This window comes from Manis javanica, chromosome 3, assembly GCF_040802235.1.
Source record: "Manis javanica isolate MJ-LG chromosome 3, MJ_LKY, whole genome shotgun sequence".
Classification (NCBI taxonomy): domain Eukaryota; kingdom Metazoa; phylum Chordata; class Mammalia; order Pholidota; family Manidae; genus Manis; species Manis javanica.
This window is the reverse complement of record NC_133158.1, coordinates 28342361-28360324: the sequence shown is the minus strand read 5'-3', so window position 1 is coordinate 28360324 and position 17964 is coordinate 28342361. Positions and strand designations below refer to the sequence as shown.

General features: G+C 40.1%; 1 protein-coding gene across 4 annotated transcripts in view; it reads right to left on the bottom strand.

The window, feature by feature from the left end:
- Nucleotides 1-17964, bottom strand: part of GRM7 (glutamate metabotropic receptor 7) — a 933157-nt gene that overhangs the window by 312378 nt on the left and 602815 nt on the right. The gene's annotated exons all lie outside the window — the stretch shown is intronic.

Sequence of the window (17964 nt, the reverse complement as noted above, 5' to 3'; positions counted from 1 at the left end):
GCGTCAAGACCACAGTCAGAAACAGACAACCAAAAATAAAGGTCAAAATTTACCTCACTGCTAGTGGCACGGATAGTTCAAAGCTCACCTGAATCTCTGTGGGCTCAAGTGATCACACTACTTCAGAACATTCTCAGAACAAAATCCTTCCTGCCTCCTATCTAAGGCTTACTGGATACTGTCTTCTGGACAAGCCCCTCTGAAGATCCTTTACTTGCCAAGCTCTCACCCCCATATGCCATCTTCAACCTTGTTCAACCACCAGTTCTTTCCAGCTTCACATCTTTGACTGCTCTCCGGAATTCCTAATCCACATTGATCACTCCTCAATACAACCTTATTCAATTTTTCCAATACTTGCTTAACCAAACCCTGCAAGTTTCCTGAGAACATTGCTTCCCCTGTGGCCCTATTAAGGGGAGATCATTGTTTTCCTTGCATAACCCCATGCATCTCAGTGCACCCTCTTGCTCTTCAATCCCACTTGCATCCTCTAATTATTTCTCCCATTGTAAATACAGCTCCTTTGAGTCATATCTCCTGCAGTTCTTGATTCATTTGTCAAAAACAGTCAAGAGTCTGAGATTTTACCATACCACCATGCCTACAAGTTACGTGGATGTTGGCAGGAGACATGAGACTCATAAGTCAGAGACAAAGGGCTTTATTAATCACAGCAATAGTAGTAGCTAGAGTGTCATATTTTCTGGTTGATTCCCCAACACCCAATTCACCCAGGTGACAGAAAGAGGGCAAAGTGAGATAGCAGGCTTTACTACAGGAGATGACACTAGAGCTTAGATAAAGCAGTCTTTTACACTACACAGTAAAATGCCTGGCCTTTACTCTGGAGAGATACATGACCTCTATCTTCCAAGGTGGTTTGCTACACAAACATCCTTGAAAAGATAATCTGGAACAGAGGCAGTTAGTGTCTCTGCTCACAAGATGTGATGAAACGACGTCCATGGAGAATTTCCTTCCAACAGCAGTCACTCTTTTCATTACTTTACTAATCTCTGGGTCTGAGGTCCATATTTCTTTTTTCTCACACTCATTCTTTCCTTCCTGGGCAGTCATATTCATTTCAATGACATTAACTGTATCAACTGACAAATCTATACTTTGTTGCTCCAGCACAGACTTTGCGTTCTGGACATATACACTGAATTGTCTTTTCAACCCTTCCAGTTGGATGGTCTTAGTGGAATATTGAACTAAACAGGTCTAAAACTAAATAAACCTTGCTTTCCCACCTTCCAGATCTTACCCACCTAAATACATGAGAACTTCTGCACTGGATATATTGTTTATCTCAGCACCACTCTCTACATCCCGAGAAGCTCACTTTGATGGACAGAATCAAAGAACTTTCTTGCCTTTCGACATCTGTTGGTTTGGCCAGTAGGAGTCACAGGCCTGAGACCGGAGGGCAGGAGGGTGGTGTGTTGTTTATTGGCCTGCTTCCTTCCTTTTCAGGTAGCTTCTCCTTATAAAAAACTCTCCCTGGTTTTTGGTAACCACTTCCCTGCTTGCTCTTTTAGGTCAGGAATGATAATGATTCTTTACATTACTAGGCCAAAGGTATTGCATTATTCTTTGTTTTCTTAAGGAAATCCTTTGACACACTGTATATTGTCTCTTTATGAAATTGTCTTTAAATAACCCAGTTTGAATGAGCCAGATTCCTGCTTATATTCTGACTGATACATCCAGCTGTGTGAGCCAGAAACAGAGGGGTCATGACGGCCTTCATCCCCCATATCCAGCCCATGACCAAATTACAGAGATTCTGATTCCCAAATACCCATCAAAATTGCCTCCTCCCCTCCAGGTCCACAGCCATCACAACCCTCTCTCCTCCAAGTCATATCATTTATCACATGGTCTTTTGCAGGATCTTCTCACTGATATCACACATGTTCTGACACCCCGGTAATATTGTCACACAACAGCCAGATTTAACATCTTTAGACTGCATTTCAAAACACAAGGCCCAGTATGTCTCTTCCCTGATGACATCCCTTAGCAGTTGCCTACTCCAATTGAGTTGAAATCCAGAACCTCAAAATGGTCTGCAAGGCCCAGCATGATCCTCCTTCCCTCAGTCACATCTCAGAACCCACTTGCCTTTCTCATTATGTATTATACTCAATGACTTTCAAAAAAATGCCAAGTATTTCCTAATTTTCTCTCTCATATATTTGGAAAAAAAAAATTTCATTTTTGGAAAAAAAAACTCTCAAGTTTTAGCTGAACTATTATTTCATTACAGAGGCTTTCACAGACTCTCTAACGTTGGTTCCCTTGCACAGTTTCACTACTGTTTCATGACCTAGAACAGGGCTAAGTAAAGACAATGAGAATCAAGGAAGTATATCATGATCACTGTGAAAGAAATGATACAGGCAGACTGGGGAGGGGGCTGGGGGGAGGAAGGAAAGACAGAGAGACCGAGAGAGAAGAGAGACAGACAGACAGACAGAGAGGGAGGAAGGCAGGGAGGAAGGAAGGAAAAGAAAAAAAAATAAAGACAGAGAGAGAGAGAGAGAAAGAAAGGAGAAAGAAAAAAGGAAGACAGGTAGGTATGAATTATCCATAAGTAAAAACACAAGGCCAGGTAAGATATAACAACATTTGTTAGAGAATGACAAATGATGTTGACAATAAACATTATGAGTTTATAAAGACAATAAGCTGGCACAGTCAATTTAGGGCTTATGATAGGGGACAAAAATTTTAGGTAGCCTTTACAGTGAGGCTGGCTTGGACTACAGTGGTACCAGTGAGCATTATCTGCACCCTGCAGGGTCCAGAAAACAATCATTTTCAGAAGAAGATGACAGAATTCAGAATTGCTTTAGTTACGTTGCATAAATTTTTATAATGGTATCAGGGAAATATATAGCAATAGATTCTCACACAATGAAAAAATTAAGACCTAAAATCAGTGACCTAAGCAAGTAGCATACAAATTATGGGCCATGACATGTCTTTGTATGGCCCACAAACTAAGACTGGTTTTAAAGTTTTAAAAACATTTTAAGAAAGAAAAGCAAACCAAAGAATATAAGTCAGAGATGGTATCTGACTTTATAAAGCATAAAATATTTACTATCTGGTCTTTTACAGAAAATATTTGCTATACTGAGATTTAAGTTACTAACTAAAACAATAAAAGTAAATATTAGAGAAAGTCAAGGAAACAAAAAGGTATTTTTATAAAATTAGTACAATTGATCAATATTCAAACTAATCAGAAATAAAGAAGATATATGAATGAAGAACCATCACTACAGATGCTACAGATCTAAATAAGAGGTTTTATGAAAACTTTTGCCAATAAATTAAATATGTAAAACAAATTTTTTGATAGACATAAGCTACCAAAGTTCACTCAAGAACAAATAATCTGAATAGTCCTGTATATGCTAATAAATTAAACATACTTTTAAAAACCTTTCTAGAAAGAAAACCCCAGTCTAAGATGATTTCACTGAGGAATTCTACTAAATATTTCATAAACATACATTAACACCAACCCTACACAAACTCTTCCAGAGATGAGAAGAGATGCGTACATTTCCCAACTCACTTTTTGAGACCACCATTAATCGGATATCAATACCAGAAAAGAGACACCATAAGAAAAGAAAACAGCACACCAATATCCATGATGAAAAGATATAAAATTCTTTAAGAAAATACTAGCAAATAAATGCATTAATATATATCAAAAAGATAATACATAATGATCAAGCATGGTTTCTTCTGGGATTCCAAGCTTTATTTGACATTTAAAAATCAATGTAATTTCTTTTGCAACAATATGGAAGGATCTAGACAGTATTATGCTCAGTGAAATAAGTCAGGTGGAGAAAGACAAATATCAGATGATTTCACTCATTTGTGGAGTATAAAAGCAAAGCAAAAAAGAAGGAACAAACGTAGCAGTAGACTCACAGTCCATTTTATGCATGGATACTGTAATGTCTGAAAGATGAAGGGTAACAGGATCACTTTGGCATGCTAAAAACAGCTCCAGCATTGGTTTTGAATGCTCTTGAAATTCAATAGCACTCCTGCAATGGCAAAACTTGTCCAAGAGAGAATCTACTGAAATACAGTATGTGCCAGAGGCATGATTTCTGTAGTCACGTTAACAGCCGAGCTGTCAAACATTAGAAGTCCAATAACGGTGTGTCCTAATGATTTTTTCTACGCAAGACGGGTCTAGTGGTTACCAAAGGGGAGGGGTGTGGGAGGTTGGGTGGGGAGGGAGAAGGGGAATTAAGGGGCACTGTAATTTGCAATCACAGCATTGGAAGGTCACTGGGATGGTAGTAGAGCATGGAAAATACAATTAATGATTCTATAACATCTTACTACACTGATAGACAGTGACTGCAATGGGGCGGAGGGGTGAAGTCTTGATAATATGGGTGAATGTTGAACCATTGTTTTGTGTAGCTGAAGGCATCATAAGACTGTACATCAATGATACTTAATTAAAAAAATCAATGTAATTTCTGATATTAACTAAAAATAAAAGTCATATGATCATCTCCATAGATGTAAAAAATAGCATTTGATGGAATTTATCTATTCATGATAACAAAACTCACGAAACTAAGAATAGAAATAACTACTTCAACCTTGCAAAGAACATCCACATTTACAAAAGCTATGATCATATTCACTACTACAAGACCACTCTACCCAAAGATTGGGAACAAGGTAAGGTACTTTCATTAGTGTTTCTACTTGGTATTGTATTGGAGGTCCTAATCAGTGCAATAAAGCAGGACAAAGTGCAGTGAGATTAGAAAATATGTCACAGATGACATGATCATTTATATAGGAAATTCTAGGAAATCTACAAGGAACTACAATATCTAACATGTGAGCAAGAAAATTTGTAGCATTCACGGCATATATACAGAAGTCAATTTTATTTCATTTTGGTAACATTAAAAATTGAACAAATATTTTAAATATACTATTTTACAGTAGCATAAAAACATGAGCACTAAATATTAAATTGAACAAAAATATATACAAAATCTGTACAATGAAAATTGCTGAGACAAATTAAAGGTTTAAATAGAGAAACATACAGTGTTCATGGATTGGAAGACTCCTTATTAAAATGTCCATTTTATTCAAAATGATCTGTAAATTAAATGTATTTGCAACAAAAATTACTGCTTCTCTCATTCGAAGCTGGACTTAAAATGCCCAGATGTAATAGGATGAAAGCAATTTCTCATGCTTCAGAAAAAATTCTACTTGAATACTATCTGTACTATCTCTAAAACTGTAATGATAAAAATAGTAATACTTATTTTACTACTGTTTATCAAATGCTTTGTCTGTACCAGGCATTGTACTACGCACTTCACAAGTTTGCATGTATTAAGTCATTCCATGCTTTTCCTTAAAACATAAAACTATCAGGTTTTAATATATACATTTTATGAATCAGGAAACCAGGCACAGAGATGCAATGTCATTTATGCTAGGCTTCATAGCTTGTATGGAATGGGGGCATATTTGGCTTGAAAGTCCTTTTTTTTTTTTACTACGCCATTTAATGACTTCTAGAAATTTACATTAAGAAAGTAATCCAAAAGAAGGAAAAAGCAAGAGGTCTTAATATATTTCCTAATTGGGAGCAATGTATTTAGCAAGTGATGACATATCAAATCACTGATTTTATAACAATCACAAAAAAATAACCACAAGTACAGTATTTATGATGTATAAAAGCTCAAAAAATTTAAATGATCTTAATTTCTTATTGTCACCATGTTGGAATTATAGGAAAGGTGGATCTTTGTCTGCCTGTGCTAGCATTGTAACTCTTCCAAAGGACTATAAAGTGGTATGCAAAGGTCTCCTTCCTGTGAATGACAAGACCAGGGTCACAGATCCCAGCGACATCATTAGGAATTGTTTCCCATGAATGACAGTGAATAAGACAAAGCCATTGGGATGTAATTCACTATTCTAATGAAAGAACACCCACTTAGGTTAGAGAGACACAACAGGCTGTGCCAGGAGAAGGGAAGCAATCTCAGTGGAATACGTTTGTTCATGTCATTTCCCTCTTCCAGAGCAGAGGAACTCAGTCACTGAGAGGCAGATACACACTTCCTGCGTGGGCCAACTCAGGCGCAGAGAAGCCCATGGACAGAGTTCCTATCAGACAGCGAGTTTAAGGCCCATGACTGGATGTCTACGGTCACGCATGCGCTCCATTTCTTCGGTGCTACAGTAGTGGGTGGAGCTGGATTCTGAATATCCTGGCATCATACCATTTTCCCAACTCTACCAAGGGGGTCAGCTTTGAGTACAAGAAACCAATAGCAACACAAGGCTCTGGGTTTGGCCAGACCCTGGGATTCTACCTCTGTCACTTTTTGAGAGACCATGGTGTAATTTGAACTCCCTACACCCTAGCTGCATGCCACATGCACTTGGGCAAATTACCGGGCCTTCGTGTGCTTCCATCTCCTCATTTATAAAACTGAAAATAATCTCAGAGGGTTTGTTGTGAGGGTTAAAGTTAAAATGTGTTTCATTTGCCACATAAAAATTGAGGATAAAAATTTAATACCCATTTTGAGGATCATTGTCGTCTCTGTGAAGTGCTTAAGCTAGTGGCTGGCACATGGCAGACATGCCATAAATATTACTCAACGTAATTACTTCTTAAGAGAGCCTCAAAATTAAAGTCTGAAGTGTAAAACTTGCAGAAAGCTAATGTTTTTGTTCATTTAAATTTGTATTCACCTACAGGTGTGCAGGATAAAAGACCGTCATTTAAGTATCTAATAATCATTGGCTATTTTATTATTTTCATTACTATGGTTTTAGCCCTGATCTCTTCTTCACAGCATATAAAAAGCAGAAATCCTTCAGCTATGAGGATGACAATAATCAATACAGGGAAGGATGTTGTCAAAGCTGGGAGGCTGATGCACCCATTAGTCCTTTGTTCCAGTGATTTTTTTTTTCTTATCCTTTTTTCTTTTTTTTTATACTAAGGGAGGAACAGCTTCTATAGTACATGTTATTGGATTTTGGGGTTTTCACTTTTTTACTTAAAATGGAGCCCTTGCCAACTCAAATAAATGAAGATCTTGCTCTTTTCCTTTTGAGTCTTATAAAAAAACAACATAATGGGCTTATGAAACATTTAGTATGTACAGCCCAGAAAATCCTACAAAGCCCCTGATTCAAACCATTTGCCCAGGCTGACTCTCCCAGGGAGAGATCAGCTTCAGATCTTCCGAGTGCAGCAAGCTGGGCACCTTCAGGAAAACACAGGTGCACCCTACCTGCCCCACCTCTCCCGTTTTGATCAAGTGCCCTGAAATGTCTCAGGCAAGGCGGATTTTTGTTTTAAGCACACAAAGTAAAATTAATTCCTCAACCACTGCTTGTTAAGCTCCTACTCAAAGCCCAACCTGAGCTAGGCCTGGGGGTGTAGAAAAAGGCTTAAAAAGAGAAGTGAGGGCCTGGTTTCCTTGGGCTTGCGGCTGAGTACAGGAGAGAGTCACCACTTACTCGCACTAGTGAGGGCATGGTCCCAAACAGGGGCAAGTGCAGTTCCATTGGAAAGAAGAAGGGAGAAGAGACAGCAAGAACCCGACCTAGACTGTGGTGGGAGCATCTGTGGAGGCTTTTGGAAAGAGATGATCCCCTGAGCTGGAGGTAGGACTGAGGGTTAACTAGTGGAACACTATACTGAAGAAAGGGAATTCCAGGTGGAGGGCACAGCAAGGCCCCCGGGTGCGTTTACAGAACTAGAGAAGGTCAGAGATGCAGCCCTCTGAGAGGAGGCCTGCCACAAGGCTCTGCTGAGAGTTCAGTCTGCTTCCTATGAACAATGCATGGATACTGTAATGTCTGAAAGATGAAGGGTAACAGGATCACTTTGGGATGCTAAAAACAGCTCCAGCATTGGTTTTGAATGCTCTTGAAATTCAATAGCACTCCTGCAATGGCAAAACTTGTCCAAGAGAGAATCGACTGAAATACAGTATGTGCCAGAGGCATGATTTCTGTAGTCACGTTAACAGCCGAGCTGTCAAACATTAGAAGTCCAATAATGGTTTGTCCTAATGATTTTTCTATGCTTGTATCCAAAGAAGGAGAACCCCTTCAGCTTTAGTCTTCCAACAACTTCCACAAAGTCTTCCCTTTGTGTTTTTTAAAAATTTTAATCTACACTGTAGCCATTTGTACAGACTTCCCTGACACTTGCTCATATGAAAAGCATTTTTCTCTTATGAAAAGCAACAGCATATTGTAATTCAACATTTTCCTTCCATAGTAAATTGCCTACTTCTGCCAGCCAGAGCATTGGACCACTTTTCGTAGCTCACTTTATAACTGCTACTCCAGTACTGGTAAGCTTTTCCCTACAGGTATTATTTGGTACTTCTTCAGTTTCTCACTATTCCAGTCTCCACCATCTGCTTCAATAAGGCGTCAGGTCTGTTTGTCCTGCCCTGAAAGGACAGGCAGTCCCCCAGGGAATGAGATACATTCAGAGAGAATTTTACAGCCCTGGCTGCAATTCCCTGTTGTATAATTACGTTGCCTATGATACAAGGAGTTTGAATCCTGTGTCTTTCCTGTTCGTACACATTACTAGTTTTTCATCAATGTAACAACGTTTGAGCAAAAAGTGGAAAATACTGCCCCTATTTTGAGTTCAGGATAGGAGAAAAAAAATGAGGTCAACTCACCTCTCCACTGCACTGCGCTGTTTTTAAGTGAGGACCAAAGGGATCAATCCAGGATCATTACCAAATTTGTTCTACTAAGAGCCCTTCTGTGGCTGGGTGTCATAAAGGGAGGATATTGCTATATAAACAAGACCATGACATTACCCAGAAATGAGAAAGTGCCTATTCATGTTCAGTTCTCTGATTGTTGAAAGGCAAGGAGGCATCAGAGGAGAAAAAGAGGGCAGGGAGAAATTGGCTGCATTTATCATTTGGTTTCGATCCAACGGAGCCACAGTGTCCTCATCTGTGTAATGGAGTAATAACCCTTCTCAGACCGTCAGCGCTACCGTGATGATCGCTGCCGATTATGTTTTCTTAGCACGATTCTTTACCTTGTTTTCTAGAGCAGCCTCTTTGTTTCTTTGACAGCACTAATCGCAACTTGTGATTATTTACCTACTTTTGGCTTTCTGTCTGCCTCCCATACTAGAATATAAGCTCCTTGAAAATAAATCCTATATTCTCATCCCAGTACTGGCCCAGAGTAGCTGCTCAACATACATTGTGAACAAATGAGTGACAGAATGCACGAGAAAATAAATGTATGCCATTACATGTAGGGGTTATTTTATTTTTTTTTATCAGCAATCATGCCCTCAGATAAGTTATGGGATTTCTCCAAAGTTTGGCTGTGTTTTGTTTTAATCTGTAAAAGGGGGATGATACCGGCCTCGTCTGTTCCACAAGGTTGAGATGCAAATCAAATTGGATGATACAAAAACATAGAACTGTGCGTGGATATGTGCACAGCGCTATATAAAACAATGGACATATAAGGTCAAGGAAGAACAAGCCTGGATAGAAAAATAAAGGAAGCACAGGCAATTTGAATTATGGAGGAGCTTTTGTTTTGTTTTTTAAACAAAGGCCAAATGTAGCCTCTGCCACCACCCCAAACAATGACACCTAAGCCCATGGGCAACTCACTGTGTCCAGAGGGCACTGTTCAACCTAATCCTGGCAAACCCTGTGTAGGAGGTACTATGTTACCCAGTTTTACAGGGGAGAAAATAAAGGACTGAGAATGTTTAAGTCATCTGGCCACAGTAACAGAGTAAGTGAAAGAGCTGGGGTTCAATGCAATTTGACCCAAGTCTTAATTTCTTTCATGAGTCAAGTAGCATGACTTCAGCAGGCAGCCTGAAGAGCTGGTTTCTACATCACCAACACTCTGCTTAAAGCCAGCCCAGAGCCGTCTGCGCCCAGGAAGGCACGCAATACCTTGATGAGGGTGAGGAGCAGGACATGGGAAGCCTCTCCACGGGTTCACCCACATACCTGATCCGCCGGCACAGGAAACAGCCGAAGTCAGAAGTTGCTCTAGAAAGTTTTTTATCTGTGTGTGTGTATGGTAGATATTTACCTAGTGAGCACATTTTATTCTCTAGAAAAATGAATATGATGCTGCACACACTGTAAAAACGTAAAGTTCTTTTAGTATACTACATTTCCCTTTGTGAGAGGGAAACGGAAAAAAAGAAAAAAAAGAAAAAGCCTGTGTTACGAGAAACTCTTCCTAAGGAAAGCTATGTTCCATTCTAACTTGCTTGATGATACTTGATAAGTCATTCAGCAACCTTTCTTATACCTACTAAAACGACTCTAAGCGTCCAATTTATAATACTTATATTGCTTATAAGAGGCACTTTGTTTACAAGGACTGTTGCAGAGAAGGCGTGTGCATTAATCCCCCTGCTTCAGGAATTCCTTCTCATTTACTGCCTAGCCTGACAGACTTTCTGAATATGGAAAGGCCCTAACTACCATTTTTACAGCCATTGCCTATTGGAGCTAATGAGAAAGAAGCGACACACAGCTCAAATAATTCTGGCATCTAACATTTATGGAAGCAGTTTTGCCTGGACACCCTGGGGTTTTCACCTTGGCATTCCACTGCCTGGCTTGATTCTGCACAGAGCTAAACACAGCCCCTACTGTGATGCCTTGCTGTGCTGAAAGGCAGGAGGGACTTGAGGGAACATGGCCTGAAGTAAAATGGGGTGTGGTGGAGACCCCTTTTTATGCTTCATAGGGTTGGTGGCAGGAAGAAGAACTGCATCTATAAACATCCATTTCAGAAGGCTGAGGAGAGCCAGCCCTTGCCTCGGCATCTGGCCAAGATCTGAGGAAATGAGCTTTATGAGTTTAGGGCCATGTCTGCACTCCTCAGCAAAGACAAGTACCTGGCCTGCCGTCCGCAGCTCTTCCACTTGGGTTGTGCTAATGTAGTGCTATGTGGTAACAGTCTTATCTTAGCATTTTAGGAAGGTTATGACAGAACACAGGAGAACAGAAAAAAAAAAGACTTTGGAGTTTAAAAGCCAGTATCATGTGGTCAGTACTAGGTTCTCAGCGTCAGAAGCTGGGAGTCCTGAAGGATTTCAGGACACACAGTGTGTGCCCCGGACAGAGAACTGGAAGAATGTGGTTGGATCTAAATTAGTCTCTTTCCCCAGCCTCAAGAAAGACATTCAGGAATGGAAGATGAAAACAGAGAGGCAGGGGAAGCATGGAAGCTAAATGCCGGCACACAGCCCTGGAAAAGATCATAGGCTCTGCAGCCTCCCCCACCATGGTCACAGGAAGGCTGTGGAAGTATTAAAAATCAGAGGTGAATCTGGAGAAGCCCTGAGGCCAGGACCAAGAATCCACATGGTGGCCACCTTCCCATCTCTACTACTAAGGGCTGGTGCAGACACGGCTCCTCCTGGAGGCGGTTTGTAGGCAGTAAGAAGTCATGGATAGATGCCAAAGGCCCGAAGCAAAGGGACCTCACAAGAACCCCATGTCCTGGCCTTGAAAAAGGTATCTGTAACTAAGGTCCCACCGCATCAATCAGGCGGAATGAGGGGCTCTAAACAGACCGATTAAATTTCTACCAACCAATGGAGTCTTGAAAAGGGAAGTTACAGAAATCAATCAAAAGTTATATTTTTTGCACTACCATCGTGTGCCCCAAGAGTGGTACCTACTACAGTCGATAACCATAGGAAAGGCAACACAAATCATCGCCTTCAGAATCAAGCATTGTCGTCATCTTGCATATCTTATTTCGAATTTATCCAGCAGAATAACCAACATAGCTAGTGATGTGCTGTTCATGGAAAAAGAGGCTACGTTCTTTTTCCTAAACTTATTTAAATAAATTTTAAATTTATTTAAAAATAATACAAGATCAATTTTCACATCTAAGTAAATTAAATGTGAAGCCATAGAGTTAGCACAACACTTAATATGACTTACTGTTACACTCAAGCCTTTCTGTGACATTATTTATGAGAACCCAGTGTCTAGAAGTATAATCATCTTTATGGACAGGGGGCTTTATCTAACACTCCTGTTTCAAAAAGAATTTATAGAAATTTATAAGAACAATGAGGATGTCAGATGTGACACTCAGATGATTTTAATTGGGGAATACTATATTAACATTCCATTTAGTTAATTCCACTAGTAAATTCATCCCTGTAGTTGCGATGAAATGCTCTACTAGCTCTGTAAGCCCTGACAGCTGTTTGTTTATTTATGTATTTGCTAATGCAGGTGCCTAACTTAGGCTTGGACTGCTGAGGCATGCACCCCAAAGAGCTTATCTCAGATAAGCAGGAGCACCAGCCAGATGACTAGATGAAGAAACAGGTCCCCTCTCCCCACTGAGGATCCTTTGTCTTACAGACCTTTGTTGATTTCAGTAACTGACCATTTGGGTCACTTGTCTTTTCTCCCACTTTAAACTCCCACTCTCTTGTTTTAAATTCACCAAAAGAGGGAGCCTGTGAAACCCTAGGCCCCCTACTCAACCCTCAAAAAAAGCAGAACCCTAGACCCTGGGATCTCTCTACCTGTGACCTCACTGTGTAGCCGCAGGTATGCCGTGTCATTATCAGGTCTTGAAAGTAGTAAGTTTAGATTTTTTCAAACTTGCCTGATGGTTGTTGCTGAAGAGTATCTTGCAGTTATAGTAAGAAACACAAGAGCTGCTCCAACATCAACATTGGTTATTGATAGGCTGAGACTGGTACAAAACAAAACCTTGGCCTTGCAGTGGTGATTCTGAGACATTTAATGCTTATTTAACACTCATTTTTAAATGAACAGATGAATGAACAAATAAAAATTCTTCATGCTTTGGGTCATATAGTCCATTTCCCATACAGATAGAAACCAGTAGGGAGGATGGAGGTAGGGGAAGATTTAAGGGGGGAGGGAGCAAGAGAACCAAGATTCTGATTTCTAGAGAGGAGTCAGAGAATCCAAAATTTAAACAGAGAGCCATTTTAACACACAATCCCGTAATGGATGTACCATGCAGATTTAATCATAATTAATATGTATTGAACCTGTTTAAGAAAGCACAAAGTGTCAAAATGCATTTTATATTGGTTCTCATTAAAATGAGTTCAAAATGCCTTAGAGCTCCAAAAAAAAGTTAGTAATATTTTGATGTGGGTTCCTCAATCACATTCAATAAATTAGGTGCCACAATACAATGCCTATATGGCAATTAAAGGTCAATTCAGAATAGAATAAAATGACAGGGAAAACTTGTTACTGTAGTCACAAATTCTTTTTGCATGTGTATTCTCAGGCACTTGACTTATTAACTGTAATCTCTTCATCTCCATCGTCTTGATAAATTACATAGGCTCTGATGGGCCTGGGACCCAGGTAAGAATAAAAGACTTGAGAAGTTCATGGTTTATTCACTAATGGCATTTCTTAAGTCTTTTTTTGCCCCACCAAAAAAGCAACCTTCACCTAAACTATTAGCTTTGATAAGAGAGATGTAAAGAAAAACACAGCTTAAGGATTCTCCCAAAATGAGGACATTCAGAGAGCATGCTCTTTAGCCCCTGATACATTTCTATAATAAACACTGGTTGATTAGGGAGTCAGATCAAAACAGAATTTGCTTATTGTGTGACCGAGAGCACTGCCAAAGAAATACAATGGCTTTTTAACAACAAAAAAAAATGTCATCAATTTATTCATCCTCTGTCATCTCAAAAGGAAAACAAATTTCTGAAAGCCAAATTGTCCCTTCATGGGATGATAGATCTCTAAATGTTGAGCTCCTTCTTTTCAACAAAGATAACTGATAAATCAGTATTCACAAAGTAGCGTTTGGCAGAACAGTAATGATACTTAGACAAATGTTCTGTGTAAGCCATAAGATATGACAGAGTGATAATTTTTATGGGCTGCCGTAGGCAAGCACATTAAGATTCTCAAAACCTGCTTCTGAGCTTAAAAAATGGGTTTGGCAGCAGAACCCTTTGGGATGCTACTAACCACATTAAAGATACAGCACTTGAGGGATGAAATGGCACAAAATTTCCAACATGCGGTTTTGGGCAAGTTTGAGGGCCAAAGATGCTGGAACACATGCTCTACATTATGGCCCTGAAATTCCTAAGCCTTAAACTTCATAGCATAAAGTTGCACGCTGCTTGTCTGAACACTTCTGATACCTTAATACACTGCTATCCAATGGGCACCCCAAAGAAAAACTCCTGCCTGCACATATGTACTTATTCAATTCCCTGGCTTTTTTTTCCTGTTAGAATTTGCTGCACATCCTGATTTCCATAGGGGTGACATAAGATAATAGCATCTTCATGAAACTCTCACAGGCAACTGCATCCAGCAGGTAATTGTCACGTGACTGAGCTATTACTATGTGCCCGGATCATTTTAGATTGCTGACTTGAATTATCTAATTTCATCTCCACCACAACTTTGGATGTAATTAAAGTTTTATTATCCCCATTTCGAAGATGAGGGAAGGCTTTGAGGAATTAAATAATGTTGTCCAGTCTCTCACAGGGATATTCAGACACAAACCCACAGCTCCCTCATGCTCAAAATCCTGATTTTTTCAACACTTTGGTGGGGGGATTTTCCTGACTCACAGCAGCCCCAATCTCCTCTCTGAAATATCGTTACAACAATACACTTTTCCTTCTTTCCTTAATCTTGGTATCTCCACAAACACCCATTATTCCCCAAACAGCCCATACTCGAAACTGGGTTTTGTGTCAGCAGTCTCCTGGCAAGTGTTAAGGGTGGACACACCCAGCCAGTGGAGGGTGTTCATGTATTCAGCATGAATACAAGCTAAAAAAAAAAAAAAGTCGCATCTGATCTTCTGCCCTGAACAACAAGCAGTCTGTGGGAAGCCATCCAGAAGGGCTTACTCTCCCGTGTGTGGTGGGCACTATCTCCTTGAGAAATATATACCTCTACCATGAAGCGGCAAGAATGGCATTTGGACATGTCAGCTAGAGGCTGGTCTGCCGTGGAAGCTTAAACCACCAGCAAACTGCCTCGACCGCATGGCCCCTTGGGGGATGGCGGCCAAGGGGACCCACGGGCAGGACAGGATGGCTCACTGGCAAGTCAATCTACACCACTGAAAAATTAGGCAACTTCCAGGGGAGGTAAGATGAAAAATGTCTATTTCTCAGGGTTGAGAAACCTTGGAATTGGTATCAGGGAAGGTTGGGATGCTCTTGAAATACTGAAGAATGTGGTAGCTTTCCTTGTTTAAAGGAGACTTTACATGCCTATCACTAAGTTATAGGAATAAGGATTACATGGTTCTTCAGGTAAGTTTCTATCAGAATCCATGCACATCTGGCCCTATGTTAAATTAGGAAGTAAACACGGTTTATTTAATGTTTAATAATGAATCTTTTCCCTCCCAACCATTATTCTTTCTTTCATGACTTCTTAACATCCTGGCTTTTCAAAACTCACTGCTATCCTCTGTCCCCAGGAGTTTGCTCTCTCCAAACTGTGGGTCTGATACCTCAGCTTCAAAACTTATCTGGACAGTGACCGATTCAACAAGAGTGTACTTGGAGCTACAAAATATCTCAATACGGCTAAAGAGGCTATACAGCCCAGAAAAAATGTTTGTGTTTTTAATTGGTGCCCCAATCCTAGAAGTGAGCATTTCAAGACTTTCTTATTCTTTCGCAGTCTAGTCAGAGAGTGGGGTCTGTGCCCTGGGCTGCTTTCTGCAGTCCTCAGATCAAAACATCTACAAACTGCACTGCCTGCCTCCGTATCTGGTTGCTTCTTCCCATTCTGCCCATGTTTTAATGCTTCGAAATCTGATCACCAAGGCACCTTGCTTTCTTATCACCCACATCCATGAGCTCATCAATGCTTCCCTCTCCCCTTCATTCTTTCTCCTCATTAAAACTTACCAGTTTCAAGAACTCTCATTAATACATTTCAATCTCCGTCACTTCTTTCCCTTAATCTAGCAAACCTCAGCAGGCTTCTCCCAGTTCTCCACTACCAAGGTGAGGTGTACGTAAGTGGTAAGATTTTTTAAATGGCACTTTTGGAATACTTCCAAAACAAAATACAATTTTATTTGGATTTGGAAAAAGTACAACAAAGAAAAATAAGCATAGGACCCCTCATATACTCGTGTCCAACCACAGGAAGAACAGAAAACACAGTGATGGCATAGGGTTCACCTCCCTCCGTGTGGCCCATCGCACCGCAGTGGAAGTGGTAAGGAAGGAAAGGGAGAGGAGAACATAAATAATTGAGGGCCACAGTAACTTAGCAAATGTGATCATATATTTTTCACATGGAAGGAAGACGATGCGGAAACAAACACTTCTATTTCCATTTTTAAGAGGTGATGGTTTGGATAATGACCGTGCGTGCTTTTATTAGCTCAATTTCTTGATCATCAGCCCCGACACCTGACTACAGATGGCGTGGCCTGGGTTGGAGCTTGGCCTTAGTCCAAACAATCCTAACGGCCACCAGACAATCCAGACTTGGGACTGTCTGGAATCTGGGTAGATTTCCAGACTCTCCCAAACACAAATGTCAGAAAGAACTAAAAAACTGTCATCAATCATCTAGGTACTTCTGGGACACTTGCATGTTCCTTGTCATATAGATAAATTTTCCAGATGTCAAACTCATTTTTTTCAGTTTCCACCTGAAGGCTTTGTCTCACTTAGGTCTAGTCAACATTCAATTAACTCCTTTTCTTTTGCCCTCAGCACTTTTTAAGGATCATATTCTTGGAAATGCTGTCATACACCATGGCCGAGAGAATATGATTAAACTGGTATCCTAGCTAATTTATACATCCAACTAGGCATCATATGGAGTTTTATCATTATTTTTTTTCAAATCTCCTCTTTCTCTGCAGAAGACTCCTTGAAGAAAAGGTCTAAACTTAAGCACCTTTGCACCATTTATGGTGTTTTTCAGAATCATGCATTATTCCTCATTAATAGATTGTGTTGAATGGGTGAATCTACAATATCTGGATGATCAATAGTCCAAGACTAAATAAAAATAAAAACTTGAGTGTATCCATTGTTGAGTGTGCCTTTCTTCATCATGCAGAAGACATCTTAGGGTTTTGTGACACCTCAAGGTCATCATGACAACTGTTGAAAGCTACTGAAGTATAAAACTGAGGAAAGCTACTTAGCAGAGGGCTGGGTGATATCATGGAAAAGCATGTCACACGATTGTGTCACACCTACCCACAATGTCCAGTACTCAGGATAAAAACCAAATTCCACATACATCCTGACATGGCTTACTCCCTGTCTGTATCTCTATACTTGCAGCCTTGACTCACACAGTCTTCCTGTTCTCTGTACTTCAGTCATGTGTGTCTGTTTTCATATCCTCAGAGGCACCATAGGCACCACTATAAGCTCTCTGACTTGTTATCCCTCCATCAGAAATTCTTCAGTCTGTCCTTTCCCTTCCCTAATCACCCAATGCCTACTCAACCCTCAAGGAGTTCTTTTGAGATAGCTTCTGCCTTCAAGATGAGTGAAATTTCTTGGTTACATGCCCTTACAGCCCTCAGAGGACTTACTACAGTTTATAATTACGCAGTTTATAATTCAGAGACATCACTAGAATAATGTCACTGTTGCCCACTATACCATAAGTAGCATAAGAACAAGGTCTTTGAATGGTTCGCTCACTGTGAGATTACCAGGGCCTAGTGTGATGCTTAGCAAGGAGTTGCTCAATAAATACTTGTGAATAAATCAATGAATGTGTGATTTCACCTTCTGACCACTTTACACACACACACACACACACACACAGCATGCACACACATGTGTTTTTCATTTGGAATACTTATGCCAAATTATTT